Below are 17,526 nucleotides of genomic sequence, written 5' to 3'. Positions count from 1 at the left end.
ATGACACGGCGGTCACGTGACGCGAGGTGCTGCCCACCGCCGCCGCCCAGGACACGGAGCCGCCTCTGCCGCCGCCGCCGCCGCCCAGGGGATCCGCCCGCCCGGCGGCCGCGCCAACCCGACCCGACCCGACCCGCCGCGGGGCTCCGCGCCGCACGGTGAGCAGCTCGGCCGCGCCGCCGCCGCCTCAGCGCGGGGCCGGGCGGTGGGGCCGGCTGCAGGCCCGGGGGTGGTGGTGGTTGCGGCGGCGGGTGACAGCGGCGATGGGGCTGCCGCTACCCGAGGCGGGGCCGCGTAGCGGTGGGGCTGGGCCGCGGCTCAGGGATCCCGGCTCCTCAACCCGGCGACGGCCCCTGCAGCCTTGAGGGATCCGTGGGATGTGTCCAGGGCCCCTCAGCCGTGCGGCCCGGGGGAGCTCTGATCCCCTCAGCTTGGGGAATGCGGTTCCCTCAGCCCCGGGGGCTCTCAGGGTCTCTGGTCCCCTCAGCCCCTGTGCCTGTTCAGTTCTGTTCCCCTTCTCCCCAGGGTGCCTGCCTGGGGAGGTCCGGCCACCCCTGCCCCAGAGGGTCTGGGGGGTATGTCGTCCCTTCAGCTGGGGTGGGACGGCGGGGCTGAGCCCAGTCCCCTCAGCCCAGGCTGGGGGCCTTAGGGCCTCCTTAGGCCAGGCCTGGGCCCACCTCCAGCCCAGGGGCTGCTTGGTCCCCTCTGCTCCCTGGGTGCCAAGGCTCCAAAAGCAGCTGGAGGCATGTGCTGTGAGGGGACAGGAGATCCCAGCCACCCCGACCACTTTGGGGGTCATGACAGTGGCGTTAGGGCTGCACCATCTCCCTGGGTCCCGGCTTTGTGGGGTGACGGTGGCCTGAGGGTCTCGGGGACAAAGAGGGCAGAACAGGGGAGAGAAGGAGAGGCACCAGCACCATCAGTGTCACCCTGGCAGCTGGGCATGATCCCTCTTTGCCTGTGCAATTCCTTGCTGATTGACAGGGTGGATTATTTTGTTTTTTTTGGGTGTATAATGCATGTGGTTCTCTTTTTTTACTGTGTTCCTGCTGGAGGCCCTGTTTTGATCAAGCTAATTTACTATATTTTGTGTGAAAACCTCATTAACAAAGGCCTAGGTGCCTTCAGGCGCCGTGAATACACGAGGCAAGGATGGAAAGAGAGAGTAAAGGGTATTGTCTGTAGAAAATGGGAGCTCTGCCATATTGACATGGTTCTGTTGAAGGCTGCTGATGCAGGCAGCCTCCCTTAGCAGAGCTGGAAATGGGCTGTCGATGAACGTCCTCGTGTTACTTTGGCTGATGGCAACACCGGTGCATCACGGTGCGACAACAGGTTTTGCGGCGATTCCTTCGGATTCCATTCTGCCGCCCCAGGTCTCCATGGATACGAATGATTTCTGTTGCTTTTAATGCCCGTTTGTGAACCAATATAAAATACAGGTGTGGCACCTGACAATTCAGGTCAGTGGAAGCTCTGAAATTGATCTTGGTGGACTTGGCTACGTTTATTTGTTTGGGGAGTGGACCTTGTATTGGCGTGCTTTGATTTTATTTCACGTAGTATTTTGGTGGGCGTTGGAATGGCCTCAGCTTTGTGAAGTTGTTTAGAGTTTGGAAAGAGAATGCTGTCAACCCTGGTTGGTGGTAGACAAAAGGTAAAGGCTACTTTTACAATAAAGGTAACAAACTCCCTTTAAATCCAGAGAAATTACCTTGATTTTTCCAGGTTTGTGCACATAGAGCAGAATTAAATTTCACTCACGTGCCTTTAAACTGTGTTTGTGGTCTGTGCAACAAACTGTGATTCCCAAATCATTTATCACACTACTTTCCTCTTTCATGTATCAATCTGGAGACCACATGTCTTTACAGGTTTAATTAACTTTTAATGAAAACTTGCAACACTTCTAAATTAAATAAACCACAGTATGTGAATAATTTTCAGAACTTGGAGGTATTTATGAATATTGTTTGACTACTCGGAGTTAACGGTATCCTTAAAAGGCAGTGGCTTGGTAGTAGCATCTTATGGATACCTCTTCTCTGTGCATATTACTGCTTCTCTCAACACTCATCAAGCTTGAATAGGTGCTGCTTTTAATTGAATAATTGTTGAGTTCTCTTGAACTGAACAAGTGGAGGAAGAATGGTGATGGTAACTTAAAAATTCTTCCCTTCTTCTCATCCCAGCTGCTCTGCGTTGTTCAGTGTTGGTTAATTGGTGCGCTAAATATGGGTGGCCTGGGACTTACTCAGGTTTAATAGCAACTGCAGTCTGGCCGTAAAGGCATGGTTGCCGAATTAAGGGCTTTTTAACTGGGGCAACAGGACATCCTGTAAGAAATGCTCAGACAAAAATAATCCAGACCTTGTTAGCCAGCATGTCAGAAAGGGCCTGTTCGGAGTAAGAAAATAAAAGAAATTAATCTGTATAGCACCATCAAAAACCAAACTAGGTGGTTTGCACGTATCTGTGAGCACTGCTTTTGTTGAATGTGACACGAGATCCTTCTCTCACGGTGTGGTTCCGAGGGACATGTGGTGTGCGAGAAGGATTTTTAGGGCTTCACAGCGAGGTAGGTCCAAGCTGCCCTTTGCTGAAATAGAGCAGAGCACCTGAATGCTATTTCAGTCGTAATTCAAGTGCGACACATCAAAACCAACTAGATGTGGAAAAAAATACTCTGAAGTAGAGGTGAGCTTAAAATGAGCTACAAAACCTGAGTTCTGCAAGGTTTTGAGGGTCGTGAACTGACCTCTTGTGGACTGTCAGTGTTTTCCGAAGGGTTTTGGTCTCACTGGAGAAATGTGCGGCATCATTCAATTTGATAATTAAGTCTTCTTCCCTCCTCACAAAAGGCTGGGGGGAAATGCAGGAGATGGAAGGAGGTATGAAACCTACTGGCTTTTTGTGATGCTTTCATCCCAGTTCTATTTTCTGCTTTGAAAGTCTACTTTGCAGACACAGTGTGTTTGGTGCAGGTTGCTTGGGCTTGTCTTTTGTCGATAAAAAGAACATCCATCCTAATAAGCTACTAAGTGTAACTGGTTTCCCTGTGCTGCGTATAGTTCATTAATGTAAGTGAATATTTAAACTTCTTTAAAACGTTTGTGTATTTTTTTGGTGTTATCAAACGTATTAATGTAGTTGAGGGAGGAATCCTTGGAAGTACTGCTTGAGCTTTGTACTGATATAGCTCTTGGTCAAGAGCTAAAGAGAACAGAAACCCTAATTTAGCAGACTATAAGGTATCTCTTAAAGAAATGCAGCTTTCAAAATATAGTTATTGCTGTTACTGGTTTTACAGTTCACTCATCCAACTTAGAGGAGCAAGACCCGTGTGGAGCAGAACACCTCCTGTTGATGCTTCCTTCATTGACTTGTGCAATGCTGCCCTGCTATGCAATTACACACCCCTATTCAAAGAAAAACACTAATAAATCTTTATTGTGAAAGCATCTTCACTAGCTGCAGCGTTTGCTTGTGCTAATTTGCTTAGATTTAAACAAACAAACGAATCTCCCTCTTCTTGATTCTAAAGTTGTTTTCTCTCTTGGACTTCCCAGCACGGTCTGCCTTCTGTCTCCCTGATTTTGAAGCTCTTTGGAAGCAGCTTGCTTTATATAAGGGACTTAAGGTGGAGCATGTTGCCAGTTGGGGGAAAAAAACCCAAACACTTAAAGGGATCCCTGGAATCCAGTAGCTTTAGTTTTTTCTCATGCAGGAAGTATAAATGTGTGAAAACCAGCTGCTTTCTTACCCGGTTGGGTGAGGTTCAGGTGAGCATCAGCTGGTGTGATGATGGTGAGTGGGGCTACATTGCCTAAGCCTTCATCGGAAAAAAAGAGGCAAGAGGAAACAGGAAAGATGACAGAAGAGGTTGTAATTCCTGTCTTAAGAGTTGAAACAGCTTTACACTAGGTATCTTGTCCCCCAAACCCCAGTGGTTTGGAAGGAGTTTTTGCTGCAAAAGCAGCCACTTCTTTTCGTTGTTCTCATAGTGTGCGCAGATGTAGCTGTGTAGTATATCTGGAGAGAACTTCTGCAGCCTTGTTTGAAGGAGGATTTTTAATAGCTGTCATCTCCTCCTGTCCAATGCACTCACACCTTTAATTTCCTTGACTAAAAAAGAGCATTGCATTTTGGAGTGTCTTATAGTTTTCCTTGCTGGACTGTCAGTGTATTAGTTTGGCTTGGTGTGTGTTGAATGCCGTTCAATGTCACTCGCAAACGTAATGTTGGGAGCGCTGAGATTTGTGCTAGTTGAATTTCAAGTCTTAGTCTCGAATTTGGTAAAATGGCAGATTGAGGCAATTGAAGTGCCTCAATGGGGAAGTGTATAAGCATTTGCAAATTTGCTCTTGTAAGTGAATCTAACAGCGCGTTTGTGTAGATGGAAAGGGGAGACCCTGAGCAGACAAACCAGGTTTTAATGCGGCTTTACTATCTCTTTTTTTTCTATTGTGGTGCGGTGACAGCTGGCAAAACCCAGTATGTTAGAAGTCTTTGTGCTTGACAGCTGTTCAGGGTCATTGTTGACACTAACTTAACCTTAAATACTTATCTCAAAATGGTAGAGAATACAGAGCCTTTCAGTTAAATTAAATTTCTCCTTCTCCTGCAGCCATTAGGTACTAATGGAGTTTGGGCTATTGGTCTTTAAACTCCGTTGCGCTTTCTTCAGACGTCCATGGGTCTGACCTTTGAGGCTTTTCTGTGTAAAATAACACTTTCTGCAGCTGAAGATTTGGTGGTTTGGGTTTGTGGGGTATTGTTTGTTTGTGGTTTAATTATTATTGGTTTTGTTTAGTTGTTTTTTTGGAGGGGACAGTCTGCACAAAAACTCTGGCATTTATCGCTTTTTTATTCTTAACTTCAGCAAAATAACCAAGGATTAAATAGACACAGAAACAGCTCTCAGTACCCACAGGAGACCCGACTGCTGTGCTTTTTGCAAGGTAGTGGGTTAAAGATATTAAAGATATGATTGAAAAGGAGTCATGAAGATTGTTACTGGGCTTTCCTAGTGATATAAATCTGTGTCTTCCTAGATAGCACAATGCTTTTAAGAAGTTTATCTTGAAAGACGTCCATAAAATCTCTTCATACCATGCTTTGACCTTCTGCCACTGAGCTGGCATTTCATATGCGCTCCTGGCATGAGCTCTCTTGCAACTTACAAGTAAAAATTTACCAGGCATTGAAAAGTTTGACTCTGCAGTTGAGCACCGTGCCAAGCTATAAAAGCACTATTTGTACACGGAATGGATTTTTGCTTGCTAGGAAGGCTTGGGTAGCGTTTCAATAGCTGCATAGGAACGGCTTTGAATCTACATACTAATGAAACAGCTCCGTCTAAATCAAGCTATAGTGTCTTTTCTGCTCTGAAGTCTGTGCTTTACCTTCCCTGCGCTCTCTTCTGCAGAGAGTTTTATGTCATCAGATTATATTGCTCTGGAAAACTTTTATCAGGGAAGTTAATTTAAAACTATTTTGAAAGGCTTAAGAATTACTCCTGCTGTAACGGTGATGGGAAAGACCTTGAAAAGCACCTTGAGGGCGATTGCTGCAAAAATACCTGCTTGGCTGTGCCAATGGCACACAGATCACAGAGTGCGCTCACTGTTTGCTGCTGAAGGAACTCCGAGGTGGGCACCTTCGGTGTGAGGACTGTTAGCCAGCTTGGCTAGTGGTGGTGCAGCAGGTTTGCTTTAAACGGGAGCGAAAACCCAGCGGCCGTGGGCGAGTTGGGCAGGGGAAGCCTTGCTGCTCGTGCAAGGTGCGTGAAGAACAGCAAGTGCCAACGTCCTGTCGATTTGGAGAGTTTAGCCAGTGCATTTTTAGTCTTAATTTTGAAGTGGCCAAGACTTAGGAAGAGGAATATAGATAGTCTTAAAATGCTGAAGTTGGGTGTTTTGAGGGGCAGAGCCCACGTGGGGGTCGGTGGTGTTCAAAGCAACGCTGTGAACAGAGCAAGAATGGACAGAAAAGGGTGAACGCAAGCCTGGGATGGTCCCAACTAGTACCAGTGACAGCCACCGGTACTTTTGCGATGCCAGGATATGCGTTTAACGGAGACATGATTTTATGGAGACCCACTGTGCTAGGAGAAGCTCGCATTTGCCAAAAGTTATCCTTAGTAATGGGCTGGGGCTTCTTATCTACTCTTCGTGAAACAGTGCAAAAACCTTATTTTGCAGTAATGAGCAATTATCCACAAATTAAGAAAATGACTTGTCAGATATTGCCTTTGTTTTCGTGCATGTGCAATCTCCTATTTCAGTTTTTCTCTCTTTTGAAATGTAAGTACGTGGTTTATCAAAGGGCATTTTAAAAACAAAACCAGGGCCCAAAGCACGTTTTTTGCAAGCGGATTATTTGCATTCTGACACTTTGTTCAGAATTTCTTTGGAAATGCTTGCAAGCTGAGAAGACAGAGACTCATATAGCCATGTGTCTTGTCCCCAAGCTTTATTTGAGGTTTGTCAGTGCCAAGATGGGATGAGAACGGAGGAGAAGGAAGAACCTGAGGTAGATGGTGTTTAAGATATAGATAAGCCAGATGTATGCAATAGAAAAGGCTGTTAACTGTTTGCTTCTTTGTGCCTGTCCAGCTGAGCTGATGTCTTCTATGAACTACCTGCTACTCCTTAAAGAAATGAACTTCTGAAAGTTGCTGCTCAGCTCACAGCTCAGCATGGCCCAAGTGAATTGACCAGCAGCATTTTCTATCTGCCTACAGGGATCTCCTCTTGGTGACTTCATTGAGCTGCCAACCTTGAAAATTCTGTTATGGTTCTTCCCATTAGACTCCTTTGCTAATACCACACAAAGTACTTCAGAGGTTAAAAGCAGATTGTTTGCGTTAGCTTTGTAATCCCTCTCACACTGATAATAGTGCTTTAATACTGCCCGTTTGTTGGGGGATATGAGCAAATATTTAAAATAATTGTCCACGCTAGAAAAATAGTTGTTGACTTCATAGTTTGTTTTGGATTGTATTTGTTAACGATTTGGGCATCTTGTTTCCGTGTTCAGGACTTCCTTTTTGGTCTTTTCATGGTTGTAGCCTGAAAGCGGACTATATACTAAAAATCATAGGGAATTGATGTGTTCCTTCAAATGGCTCCACTGTAACAGCTACGTGTTGAAATTCAGCCCGCAAGATGCGATGCCATGCTACTAAATGAATTCCTTGTGTTTCCTTGCGGATGGGATAGTAACCGGATCGGTGTTTGGCCCTTCTGCCATAAGCCTCGCAAAACTGATGAAGTAAAAAATTCTTTGCCTGCCTCTGTCCAGCTGCATTTTCAGCATGTAAATGACGTGTGTGACAGCGTCTGATCTTTGTATTCGTGCCAAGGTATCCTGACACTGTTGGGAATGGAGTTTTACACGTGTTCCTGCTACACGCGGCTGTGGGGACAAGGAAGCTCCAGCCTTTACAAGGTGAAAGTTCCGGAGTCTGGTCTTGCTGAATGTGCAAAACTCCTCATAGCAAATTAAAAGGCCACAACAGCTTGATAGTTACAAAACCGCAAATCATATTTGAGTTTGTTTGCCTGATTTCAAGAAAAAAAATCTATATTTTGTCTAGACTGCTTAATAAATATAATTAATTAACCAGATCTGAACACTTTGAAGCACAAATAGGTTCAGAAAGACTTTTTCACACTGCATGAGAAGGATTAGTTTTTCTTGTGACCTGCATCGAGGTGAAACCTTTGAATCTTTCACAGGTAGGGTGCTACTTCTTGTAATTGCCTCGTGTTTCCAGCTGGGTTGTGCAGAGTTGGACCTTACAGAGTCAAGTGATTTCTAAGTAGCTGGATATACAAGTGCACAAGGCAGTAAATACACCTTGCCCTGTCTGGAACACCAGAAAAAATAACTGCACCTCGTAGTCTTGGTTACTGACGTGTATTCGGGGCACACGCTTTGGTCCCATTTGTTTTGTGAGCTCGTGTATAAATGTTATCATTAAGACTTTGACTAATTGCATGACATTTAGTGTGCATGCAAGTGCTAGTAATAACGGCGTGCTTCTTTCTAAAGCCTCCTGGTTAATGTATGCTGAGTTTTCATCTAAGAAACAGGGCGAATCGTCGTGTTCAGCACATGGGCTGACTCCAGCTGCTTCCTGGAGATGAACCCTTTGAATTCCCCGGGGCGAGGGAGGCTGGTTTTCAGTGCTGCATTGCTCTGCGCTGGTGATTGCGGTGACTGGTTTTCACTGGTGCATTGCCCTGAGTTGATGGTTGCGGTGACTGGTTTTCACTGGTGCATTGCCCTGAGTTGATGGTGGTGGTGACTGGTTTTCACTGGAGCATTGCTCTCCGCTGCTGATTGCAGTGACTGGTTTTCACTGGTGCATTACCCTGAGTTGATGGTTGTGGTGTGGCTTGGTGGCAGGTGAGGTGTGAACACCCCAGAGCTGGGACCTCTCATCCCTGTCCCTAAATCCCTGCTTTGAGGTGGAGATTTGAGGCTGCAGATTCAATTCCCAGAGAAACCCAAGACTCCACTGTTCAAAGTGGAGCTTTCTGGGCTGAATTAATTCATGACTATCTTAGAGCTGGTTTTATTTTATGTATTTTTCCCTCCTCTTCATCACCCATTTCCAGTGTTAAAGGGCATCGCAGAAGGTTTTGGAGAAATGCTACCTAGCAGAGTAGGACCTTATTGAGAGGGAAATAGCAAGAGGGTGGATGTAAGGTGAAACATCTGAAGTGTTTGAACATGCTGATCTTTCCGTATTTATGGCTTTAAAAAAATGGAGGAAGAATTGATCTCTTCATTGGCTTCTCTGGAGGCAGTATTGTTCTCTTCTGAATTTAAGGATTTGTTTCCTTTCCAAGACTGCTTTACTAACATGTTATTTTCTGTAAAGCAACGGCGAATTACCGTGTGACCATTTATGTGAAGTGGCTTAGTAATAACCCACATATTTTATTTCTGATGTACTTTTTTAATAAAACAAGGTTTCAAGTCAGCCCCTTAGAAGCCAGATTGTCGCCAGGGAAGGTTCACATTGAATCTTGGGAACAATTTCTTCCCCAAAGGGCTGTGAGACATTGGAACAGGCTGCCCAGGGCAGTGCTGGAGTCACCATCCGTGGAGGAGTTTCAAAGGCGTTTAAATGAGGTTCTTAGGGACATGGTTTAGTGCCAGAGTTAGGTTATGGTTGGACTTGATGATCCTGAGGGTCTCTTCCAACCCAAATGATTCTATGTTAGATTGTCTTGAACAAAGCACCTTTTTTGAAAGAAAATATCTTTTTCTTGCTGTGATTTCTGTTCTTGGGGTGAGGGCAGTACTGTCCCTCCTGTGGAACTGCAGGGAGGAGGAAGAGAGCTGGTCCCTTGTCTGAAGGCTTTCTTGGGTGCTTTACTTATTCCTTAAGTGTCAGTGTTGATATCCAGTATATGTGCAGTAAAGCGAAACGTTTTCAAGCGCAGCATTGAATAGAAACATACACTTTGCAAGTATTCCCAAATCAAACCCACCAGTTGTGGTGCTTCTTGTCATCGAAGTTTGGAGGTTTGTAGAAGGCTACGAAATGCAGCTAGCAGCAGATACTTTCAAATCGCCTCTTAGAGCCATCCTACTGGTCTTCTCGCTGTTCCTCCATGTCTTCCACCTCCTCGTGTTCATTCCCACCTTCTCAAGGCGCTGCCATGTCCTGCTGTCCCCACCTTCCCCCTGGGCTCACAGACATCCCTGGGGGGTGGCTGTTATTTGTATTTGGGGTTTCTGATAAGGTGGGAAGAGACAGGGAGCTTTGTATTTAAACAACAGCTGCTGTTGCTAGATCAGTCACCAGGTTTGTGTGCTGTGTTTATATACTCAAAATGTAGGAATATTGCTCTGGCAAGTGTTGTCAAACTCGGATTCTCTTTTTGTGCTCATACACAATTAATTTCCTTGCAATTTCAGGGAGGGGATGAATATGTTCTTGCAGTTTCTTTGGAACAACTGGTAGGATGTGCAGCTGATAGAGTGTAAACTGTTTTTTGAGTGTGCTAGAACAGGATAGAAAGCCTGGCTTTGGAAGGTCAGCATCAGAAATTTAGGTTATGTGTTGGGTTTTCTTTTGTATTATAGTTCATAGAGAGCGTTTTCCTTTTTCCTTAGTGAAACTGCTTCTGCAACTTGTGTCAATCCATCTTTAAGCCTATGTGAAAAGACCCATGGCTGCATGTGATTAGAGTGGAATCTGCTGCTGCTTTTGGGACTTCAGAGATCACTTTTGCAGCCACCAGCTCAGCTGCTAAGCCTATTCCAGTCAAGCCTTTAGTTGTGCCATCCGGGTTGCTGTTCAACAAACACCTCTCGGAGTGCAGGCTTGTGGGGGTTGGTGCTTTGGCTCAGTTACTGCCCCTTTAAGAACCAAAAAAACCAGCGTGCAGAGCCGCAAGGGAGAGCAGGGAGGATCCTCATCCTGCTTGTGCACGTTTGGATTTTCACCAAGCTGGCTGCCATGAGCCAGAATAGAACAAGTGAAGGCATCCCAGTTATGCTCCCACCCAGGCCATACGTACTGCTGCGCCATGCTTGCTCTGCAAGAGATCAGCCTGCGTGTTTACATCCACAAGTGCAAGCAAGATCGCAATTTATGGCTTTCAAGGAGAGTTGCTCTTCCCAGCAAATGTGTACGTGAGGCTGGAATCGGGGAGAGCTGGCTGCAATTCCTGGCTGTGCAGGGCTGCCTGCATCCCTCCCTCCATCCCTACTGAGGGGATGGTCCCATTCAAGCCATTTAGAGGAATTAGCAGTTGCTTGGTGAGCCCCAAGACTTTGCAGGTGGCTTAAAGAAGGGTGGAAGAGATTCCTGCTCCTGACCCCGAGGTGTGTCTAGATTTGGGGGCCTGCAGCAGGGGGGAGTTGGATCCAAACCTCATGCTTTGCCAGATCCCAGACCCAGCCGGCTTGTCAAATCTGCACTAAAAAGGTTTCTTTTGCTGAAAACTTGGGTATACTATGCTACTGATATTTCTAAGGACCTGGGTGCTGCTGGCACATAAATTTCTTGCTTACATTCAGAACTGAAAGCGGGCAACTCCAAAAACAAATCCTGTAAAGCAGCGCTGGTGGGTCACTGTCATGTTAGGCTGCTGAGCAGAAATAGACAGGAACAGCTCTTTTCAAACAGTTTGCTTTATGTCATTATTTCAATGTTTTTATGGTACTACCGCCCTTTTTGGTGTTATGTTAACTGTTATACCTCCTGAATAAGGCATGGTGGGGTCTTTTGCGCATATGGGGGAAGGTCCTTTCTAGTGACAGTGACTCCTTGCTCCCAAGCACAAGATTTCTCTGAAGCCCCAGCAGCACTTTTCCCTTTTGAGGAAAACATAGCTCAAGTTTCCTCACCTTTTTCCATTATTTTTTAGAGAAGATACGTTGTTTGGTTTGGGTCGAATTTGCAAATACATTGCTGGAGCTTGCTTTATCTCTTTCCTGCCAACTTAGTGGTTTTGCACCTTTCATACTCATCTGATTAACTGTTAAAACTGGCTCTTTGGCATTTGAAAAGCTAACTTGAGTAACAGATGCATTACAGCAGATGGCCTCTCAAAAAGAGTAGTAGTGCAAAAGCCAAAGTAACGTTTTCCTCGTTGGCAGACTTATTTGGAAGAGTTATTCATCCCTCACATGTGTGCAGATGCAGCTTTCAGACTTCTGCCTATTTGTGGTTTTAGCAGGAGCAGACCAGAGTAAGGAACTCCCTCTCCAATCCAGTACTTGGGTTTCTGCAGGGGACTTGCTCATCTCTCAAAACTCACGATTTGGTAACTAGTTGAGATGTGAAAGCTTAGCATAGAAACTCTCCGAAGAAGGGAAGGCAGCTCTTGCTGACATACAAAACTCATGGTAAAACTCTTCAAAACAAAGTGTAAAAGGATTGTGGTTGCGTAGTGGAAATGGGAGGTGTTGAGGAAAGGCATGGGAGACGTTGGAGAGAGTAAGTTGTTCGTGCAGCTCAAACCCAGGCTGGTTGTGCTTCTGGCTTTGGGGCCTGGGGCTTTAGAAAATAGTGGTGGCAAGAGTGTGGCGTGGGAGTTCCTCCTTCCCCAGCCCCACGTCTTGGGGTTGGTAGCAGAAGGATGGTCACATCTCTTCTTGTGTGGCTGTTCTTTCAAAGTGAAAGCGGAATCTTTAAACATAAAGCGTGGATTCCTTAGTTGCATTGGTGACGGCTCTGAACTGTTGCTTCTGGGGCAGAGAGCCTGCTGCAGAATAGCTGAGGCTTTGCCAAGTGCCAAATACTAACAGCTACACGGGAGCCTTCAAGTGCATCTCATGCAGTTGCTTTTGTAGCGCCGGTCAGGTTTTGCTTGTCTGAAAGGGCTTTAAAGGCAAAGGCCCAGCAAACAGAGCCCGCTCAAAAGGATGTCTTTTTAATATGGAATTTCTAAATGAGTAGTGGTCATCGTTTCCCCGAAGCCTGGGGAATGCTTTTGCATTCCAGCATTTCTTAACTGCATAGGAGGGATGTTGCAACAATGCACAAATGCGTTTCAATACCCAGGAGAAACAAGATTGAAAAGCAATTACTGTAACCTGACAGGGACGTGGTCCAGAAAATTCCTTTTCCAAGTTGATGGCTTTTGGATCAAGATAGAGGGTAGGAAAGTTTAAGGATGGGAATAAAATCTCTGCTGCGAACTATGGGAACCTTTGAAAATTAGATTAACTTTTGTGGCTGGACGTTCCCATTTATTTATTTTTTCCTTAGAGTTTAGCCGTACTTAGGTTGTTGCAGACAAACTCGAGTGACTATTTCTGGGGACATTGTGCTGCCCTCCTATAGAGATGATGCCTCAACTCTCCCCTGGCCCCCAGCAAGTCACCGGCCACTTGTTAATGTGTCTGTTAAGCTCTTTTAAAAAGCACTCTGAGATTTAGGCATCGTTTGCATCAGACTAGGGTTGTATTGATTTTTAACACAGAGTAATTATTGCCCATCAGCCACACTTACACACTGCTTTGTAGACTGATTAAAGCAGCCTTGTCATTCTCTCAGGTATCAGCTTGTAACTTTGCTTTTTACTTGCAGTGAATTATTCAAATGCAAACCCAGCTTTATGTGCAGGTCTCTGGCCACTGCAAGAAAAGAACAAATGAATCTCTCTTCCCAGGAAACTCAAGTCAGTGTCTCAGGAGGAAAGAAGTTGGTGCTGAATTGGATGTGTGTGGCAGCTGACAGCAAAGCCTGGCTGGGATTCGGAGGTCTGTGGCTCCTGTATCATCAGGAGGGTTGCTGCTGAGCTGCCATGTTTTACAGCCTTTGGGGAATAAACCACTCGCAGCACACTGATAGCAAAGCCTCGGCTTGCTTGGCCTCTGGTGACCAGAGAAACAGGCCCGGTTTGGGAAACGTGGGTGCAGGCTGCACCTCAGCTGGTCACCGAGCTCCTCTGCAGCCTCAGCAGTGGAATTTAATACTCCCAGAGAACAAGTGAGTATTGAATTACTGTGCTGTTCGTTACCTGTTCCATGCTGCCCTGATGAGCAGATCTGCCTTCCAGCTTCCTCCTGCTTCCCGTTGATACAACTACAGAACCAACAGAATGAGCAAAAAGGAACATGTAAGATAATTTTGGTGTAATAACAGATGTGCTGAGCTCCACTTAACCTCTGACATTAGGTGGGTGTGAGAGATTTGTGAGATGTGCTTGGTAAGCTTTTTAAAACAAGAGAAAAGAGGGGAGGATGGAACTGCAGCAGAGCTTCAGGTTGTACTTCTGGGTGTGCATCCCTTCGTTGCTAGCTGTCCGAGGTGAAAATTAGCTCTCGATCAAGAGAAGCTGCTTCGGGAAAAGGTGTTCTTGATATTGGCCAGCTTTCTTCTTTTTCCTTAGCGTTGCTCGCTTCCCTTGTGCAGAACCTGCTGCCCAGGTCTTGCTGTGCAGCTCTGTTGCGCTGGTGCACACCTGTGCTGTCCCTTAACTGCAGGGAAGCACCATAGGTATGAAGAGAGCAGCCACCATTTGAGGGTCACTTTGTCCATGTATGTAAATACTATGTGAGCTTACAATGGAGATCTGTTCAGTGTTTGGTGCTTCTGAACTTGTTTCTTTCTGACCTTTGGATTTTCCCCAGAGCGAAGCTTTTACTGCCTTCGGCTCATGGAGCTCATAGTTAGAAAAGAGCTTCACTAATTTCTGTATTCTCAAATTAGGGGTTTCTTTACTTACTCACCACTCAGGAGACACCTACTCAATCCCCTGTGTCTTCCTCTTCCACACCCAACCCAGCTTGTTCAATCGTATTGTTTCCCTATTAAGCAAGAGGCAAAAAAGCAGCGTTTGATCTAGTTGGTGAGGGTTGTGACAGGCTCTTTGTAAGCAGCTTGTGACTGCGGGGAAACCACATGTGAAGGTGACATCAGTGTGACACTGTAAATCTCGCCACCGTGCCTCCAGAAAGGCTGAATGCGAGTTGAAGGTGTAGCTAATGTAACTCAATGTGAAACAGAAACGTCTCGTTCTTGGTGTTTGCGGCTGTTGTGCCTGTGCCCATCCTTGCTTTCCCTCCTGCATCAGATGTTATAGCCTAAAACCAAAATGTGTTGTGCAGAGGGATGGGAAAGGAGATAGCACAACAGGTTTTAGCTTTCATTGCTGTCCGCTGGTGAAATCTGCTCCGGGAGATCTCCCTCGGTCAGAGCAGCGCACGCAGTTCGTCGGGCGACTGAGACCGAGCCAACGCTCGTCTGCGCTCTGGCCTGTAATTAATTCAGACCCCAAACAAAACCAGAGTTTTGAAGAAGGCAAAAGGCTGTTATTTCTCTGAGGTGAGCATAACCCTTGTATGTATCTGGAAGTGGAGGGAATAGGTTTATTTTCCATGCCACTTGAAAAGGTCTCTTGGTGAGGTGGTGATGAACGGTTGTGCCACTAATTTAAATCACTGGGGGGGCATTGGCAATGGATCTGTGGTCTGTCTGTAGTAGATTGGTGATTTAATAGAACTAACCAGGATAGTCGTGTCATTTTACAAGTGTTTGGAGAAGAAATTGTGTAGATGGGGAGACTGAATGTTGCTTTTGCATTCCAGCCTCTTTGTCTGCTTTAGTATTGCCATGTCAATTCAGTGACACAGGGCAACTTTATTGCTCTTTGTACTACCTGGCAGCAAAGACTAAAATCTGTATGTCTTTGAGTTTGAGACGCCTGAGACCTGCTAGAGCAGAGGTGCCGTTTGCACACCTGCTTGTGTGCGGTTCAGATTTAGGCTGGTTTGTGCCTTCCAAGAAAGCAAAAGAGAACTGATTTGTGAGGATTGCAGAGGTGTGAAACCTGGAGGTGCTGGGTGATCCTTCCTTTCTGCCCCTCCTGTGCTTTCAAAGGTGCACTACTGTTCTTTTCCTTAACCTGAGACTTGAAAATCTTGCCTGACTTGCTCTTTCTGTTATTCATACCTCAGAAAGTACTGCAGATGGTTTTGTATGTTGCATTTAAGCAAACCAGTTAATTGCAGAAATTAATATGCCTGGCATTAACCGCTTTTCTCCCTGATGTAAAAAAACTGGAAAAGGAGGTCTCACCAGTTTTACTGTCCATGGGGTGGTTGCGATGTGCTCTTGGTCTTGCAACTTGCTCAACACTAAGCAGTAACTTCGGCTTTTTAGAGCCAGGCTGAAATTGTTCTGGCAAATAAGCTGTGATTATTTGTGCAGGTTAGTGCCAGGGCTCTCATCAGGGACCCAAAATAAACTTGTTAGCTTTTGCTTAAACTCTTGAACCTCATCTAGTGTTCTTATATTTCAGTGTTGTGCAAGACTAGTCTTGAAAAACAATCATGTAGAGCTGAAGTTAACCTCATGGAGGGGAAGCACCACGTTGACCAAAGTTTATTCCGACTTACTTTCTTTGGGGTTTCTTTTTGCATATGGGATTGTCTGGGTTTCACTGCTTGTGGTTCCTGTTTGTTTGAGGTCTCTGACCACATCAGGCAAATCCCAGCCTGTAAGGCAGGATGAGTAAAGACCTATGTGAAGGTCTAGGTGTTTTTTAGTACCTTACAGGGGAACGGATTATCAAAGTGTAGGGCTTATATTGCTGCACATAGGATTTTGGTATCGCTCCAGTGCTGAATAGCATCTCCTATGGTGTAATTTAACAGCAGATCACTGTTTGAAAAGCTCAGCCTTTTTTGTTTTTTTTTTTTCCCCTGTTTCTATTTGGTTAATTCTACATTTGTCATGTAGCTTGACGTAAGTCCGTGGATTAATTAGATGCTTTATGGAAGTGAGGAACTGGAGCAGAACCAGCTCGCGGTTGGGAATTCCCTGGCAGGGGTGAGCGGTGAAACCACAACCCAAGAAACATTCACCTGGAGCTGATCAGTAGTGCCACAGCTCTGGTGTAGTGGGGCTGGAGGTAACTGTCCCTTGCCCCTCTTTTTTTTTTTTCCTTAGCTACATATCCTGGCCTAAGCAAGATGGTCCAGCACATGGAATGTAGCCTTTGCCGCTCTACTAAAACAGCCATCAGGAATCAAATCTGTTGAGAACATGTCTTTAAGTGAGAAGAGTTCCGTGCTATAAAGAGATGCTTCTTTGCTGCTTTTGAAGAGTAACATTCTTAATATTCCTGTCTTCCAGTTTTGTGCCCCTGGGACAATTGAGTTGTGCCGAATTGGGAGTGGTGTTTGAAAATCTCCCATGTTAACTGCCATGCTTTTGTCTCTGGAGACCAGTGTGGTTAATTGCTCTTGTCTTAATAACAGCCTAACTAATGGGCTTTGGGCAGAGCTTTATTTTTAAGGCAGGTATGACTGTATCTGCTGGCAGGCGGGGTTTCACCACTGCAAGTTAAATCACAGACTAGGCTGGAAGGAAAATCCCTTTATAGTGGTTTTCCAGAGCCAGCTTGCTGGAAAGGACCTCGTAAGTTTTGGGTTACCATGCTGCACCATCAAATTTTTCCTACTGATTAATACAACGATCTGAACAAAGTATGCAAGAATGAAATGCCACCTCTGCTTGTTCTTATCCTTGCCGTAGTGACCCTTTTTAGCATATTAAGAGCATTACACTTTGCTTTTTGTTTGTAGTTTTCCTTTAGCAGAATAGTCTAATATAGCGGTAAAGCCGTAAGGAAGAAATTTTCTGGCAATATCTGGAGGAGTTGCAGTTCTTTACCATGCAAATGCTAACATCTCTGTCTTGCTTTAATGTTTCTTGGAGCTAAAATATTTTTGGATAAACAAAGCATTTCACATACTGTATAAACCGCTTACAGGCGACCTTTTTACCCTCAGACTGGAACACGGCCATGGTGAACAAGGACCTCTAACATAGCTGAGCGCCAGCCGTGGGATGTAGCGGGCCAACGCGTCATATCCAATGTTCATTTTGATTGGCGTATCGCATTCCAAGCCATTTATTGTGTGAAAAATTACTGGCATCCATAACCAGATGAATTTTTATTTATGGAACAGTTTCCAGGAGCTTTCCTCCCCAGAGTTGTCTCTGAATGTTGCTGTGTGGTGAGGAGGAGCAGCTGGAAATGT

At 45.5% G+C, this 17,526-nt stretch overlaps 1 protein-coding gene across 6 annotated transcripts in view; it reads left to right on the top strand.

The window, feature by feature from the left end:
* The first annotated feature begins 9 nt into the window (after window positions 1-9).
* SGMS1 (sphingomyelin synthase 1) overlaps window positions 10-17,526 on the top strand; it is a 91,738-nt gene continuing 74,221 nt past the window's right edge. For all 6 annotated transcript variants that reach the window (XM_065843716.2, XM_071811583.1, XM_071811578.1 and 3 more), the window contains exon 1: window positions 10-158. The gene's annotated coding sequence lies outside the window, so the exon portion shown is untranslated. The remainder of the gene's footprint in view (window positions 159-17,526) is intronic.

Source organism: Patagioenas fasciata, chromosome 8 (assembly GCF_037038585.1).
Source record: "Patagioenas fasciata isolate bPatFas1 chromosome 8, bPatFas1.hap1, whole genome shotgun sequence".
Classification (NCBI taxonomy): domain Eukaryota; kingdom Metazoa; phylum Chordata; class Aves; order Columbiformes; family Columbidae; genus Patagioenas; species Patagioenas fasciata.
Note: the sequence above shows the minus strand (reverse complement) of the source record. Positions and strands in the feature narration are given on the sequence as shown.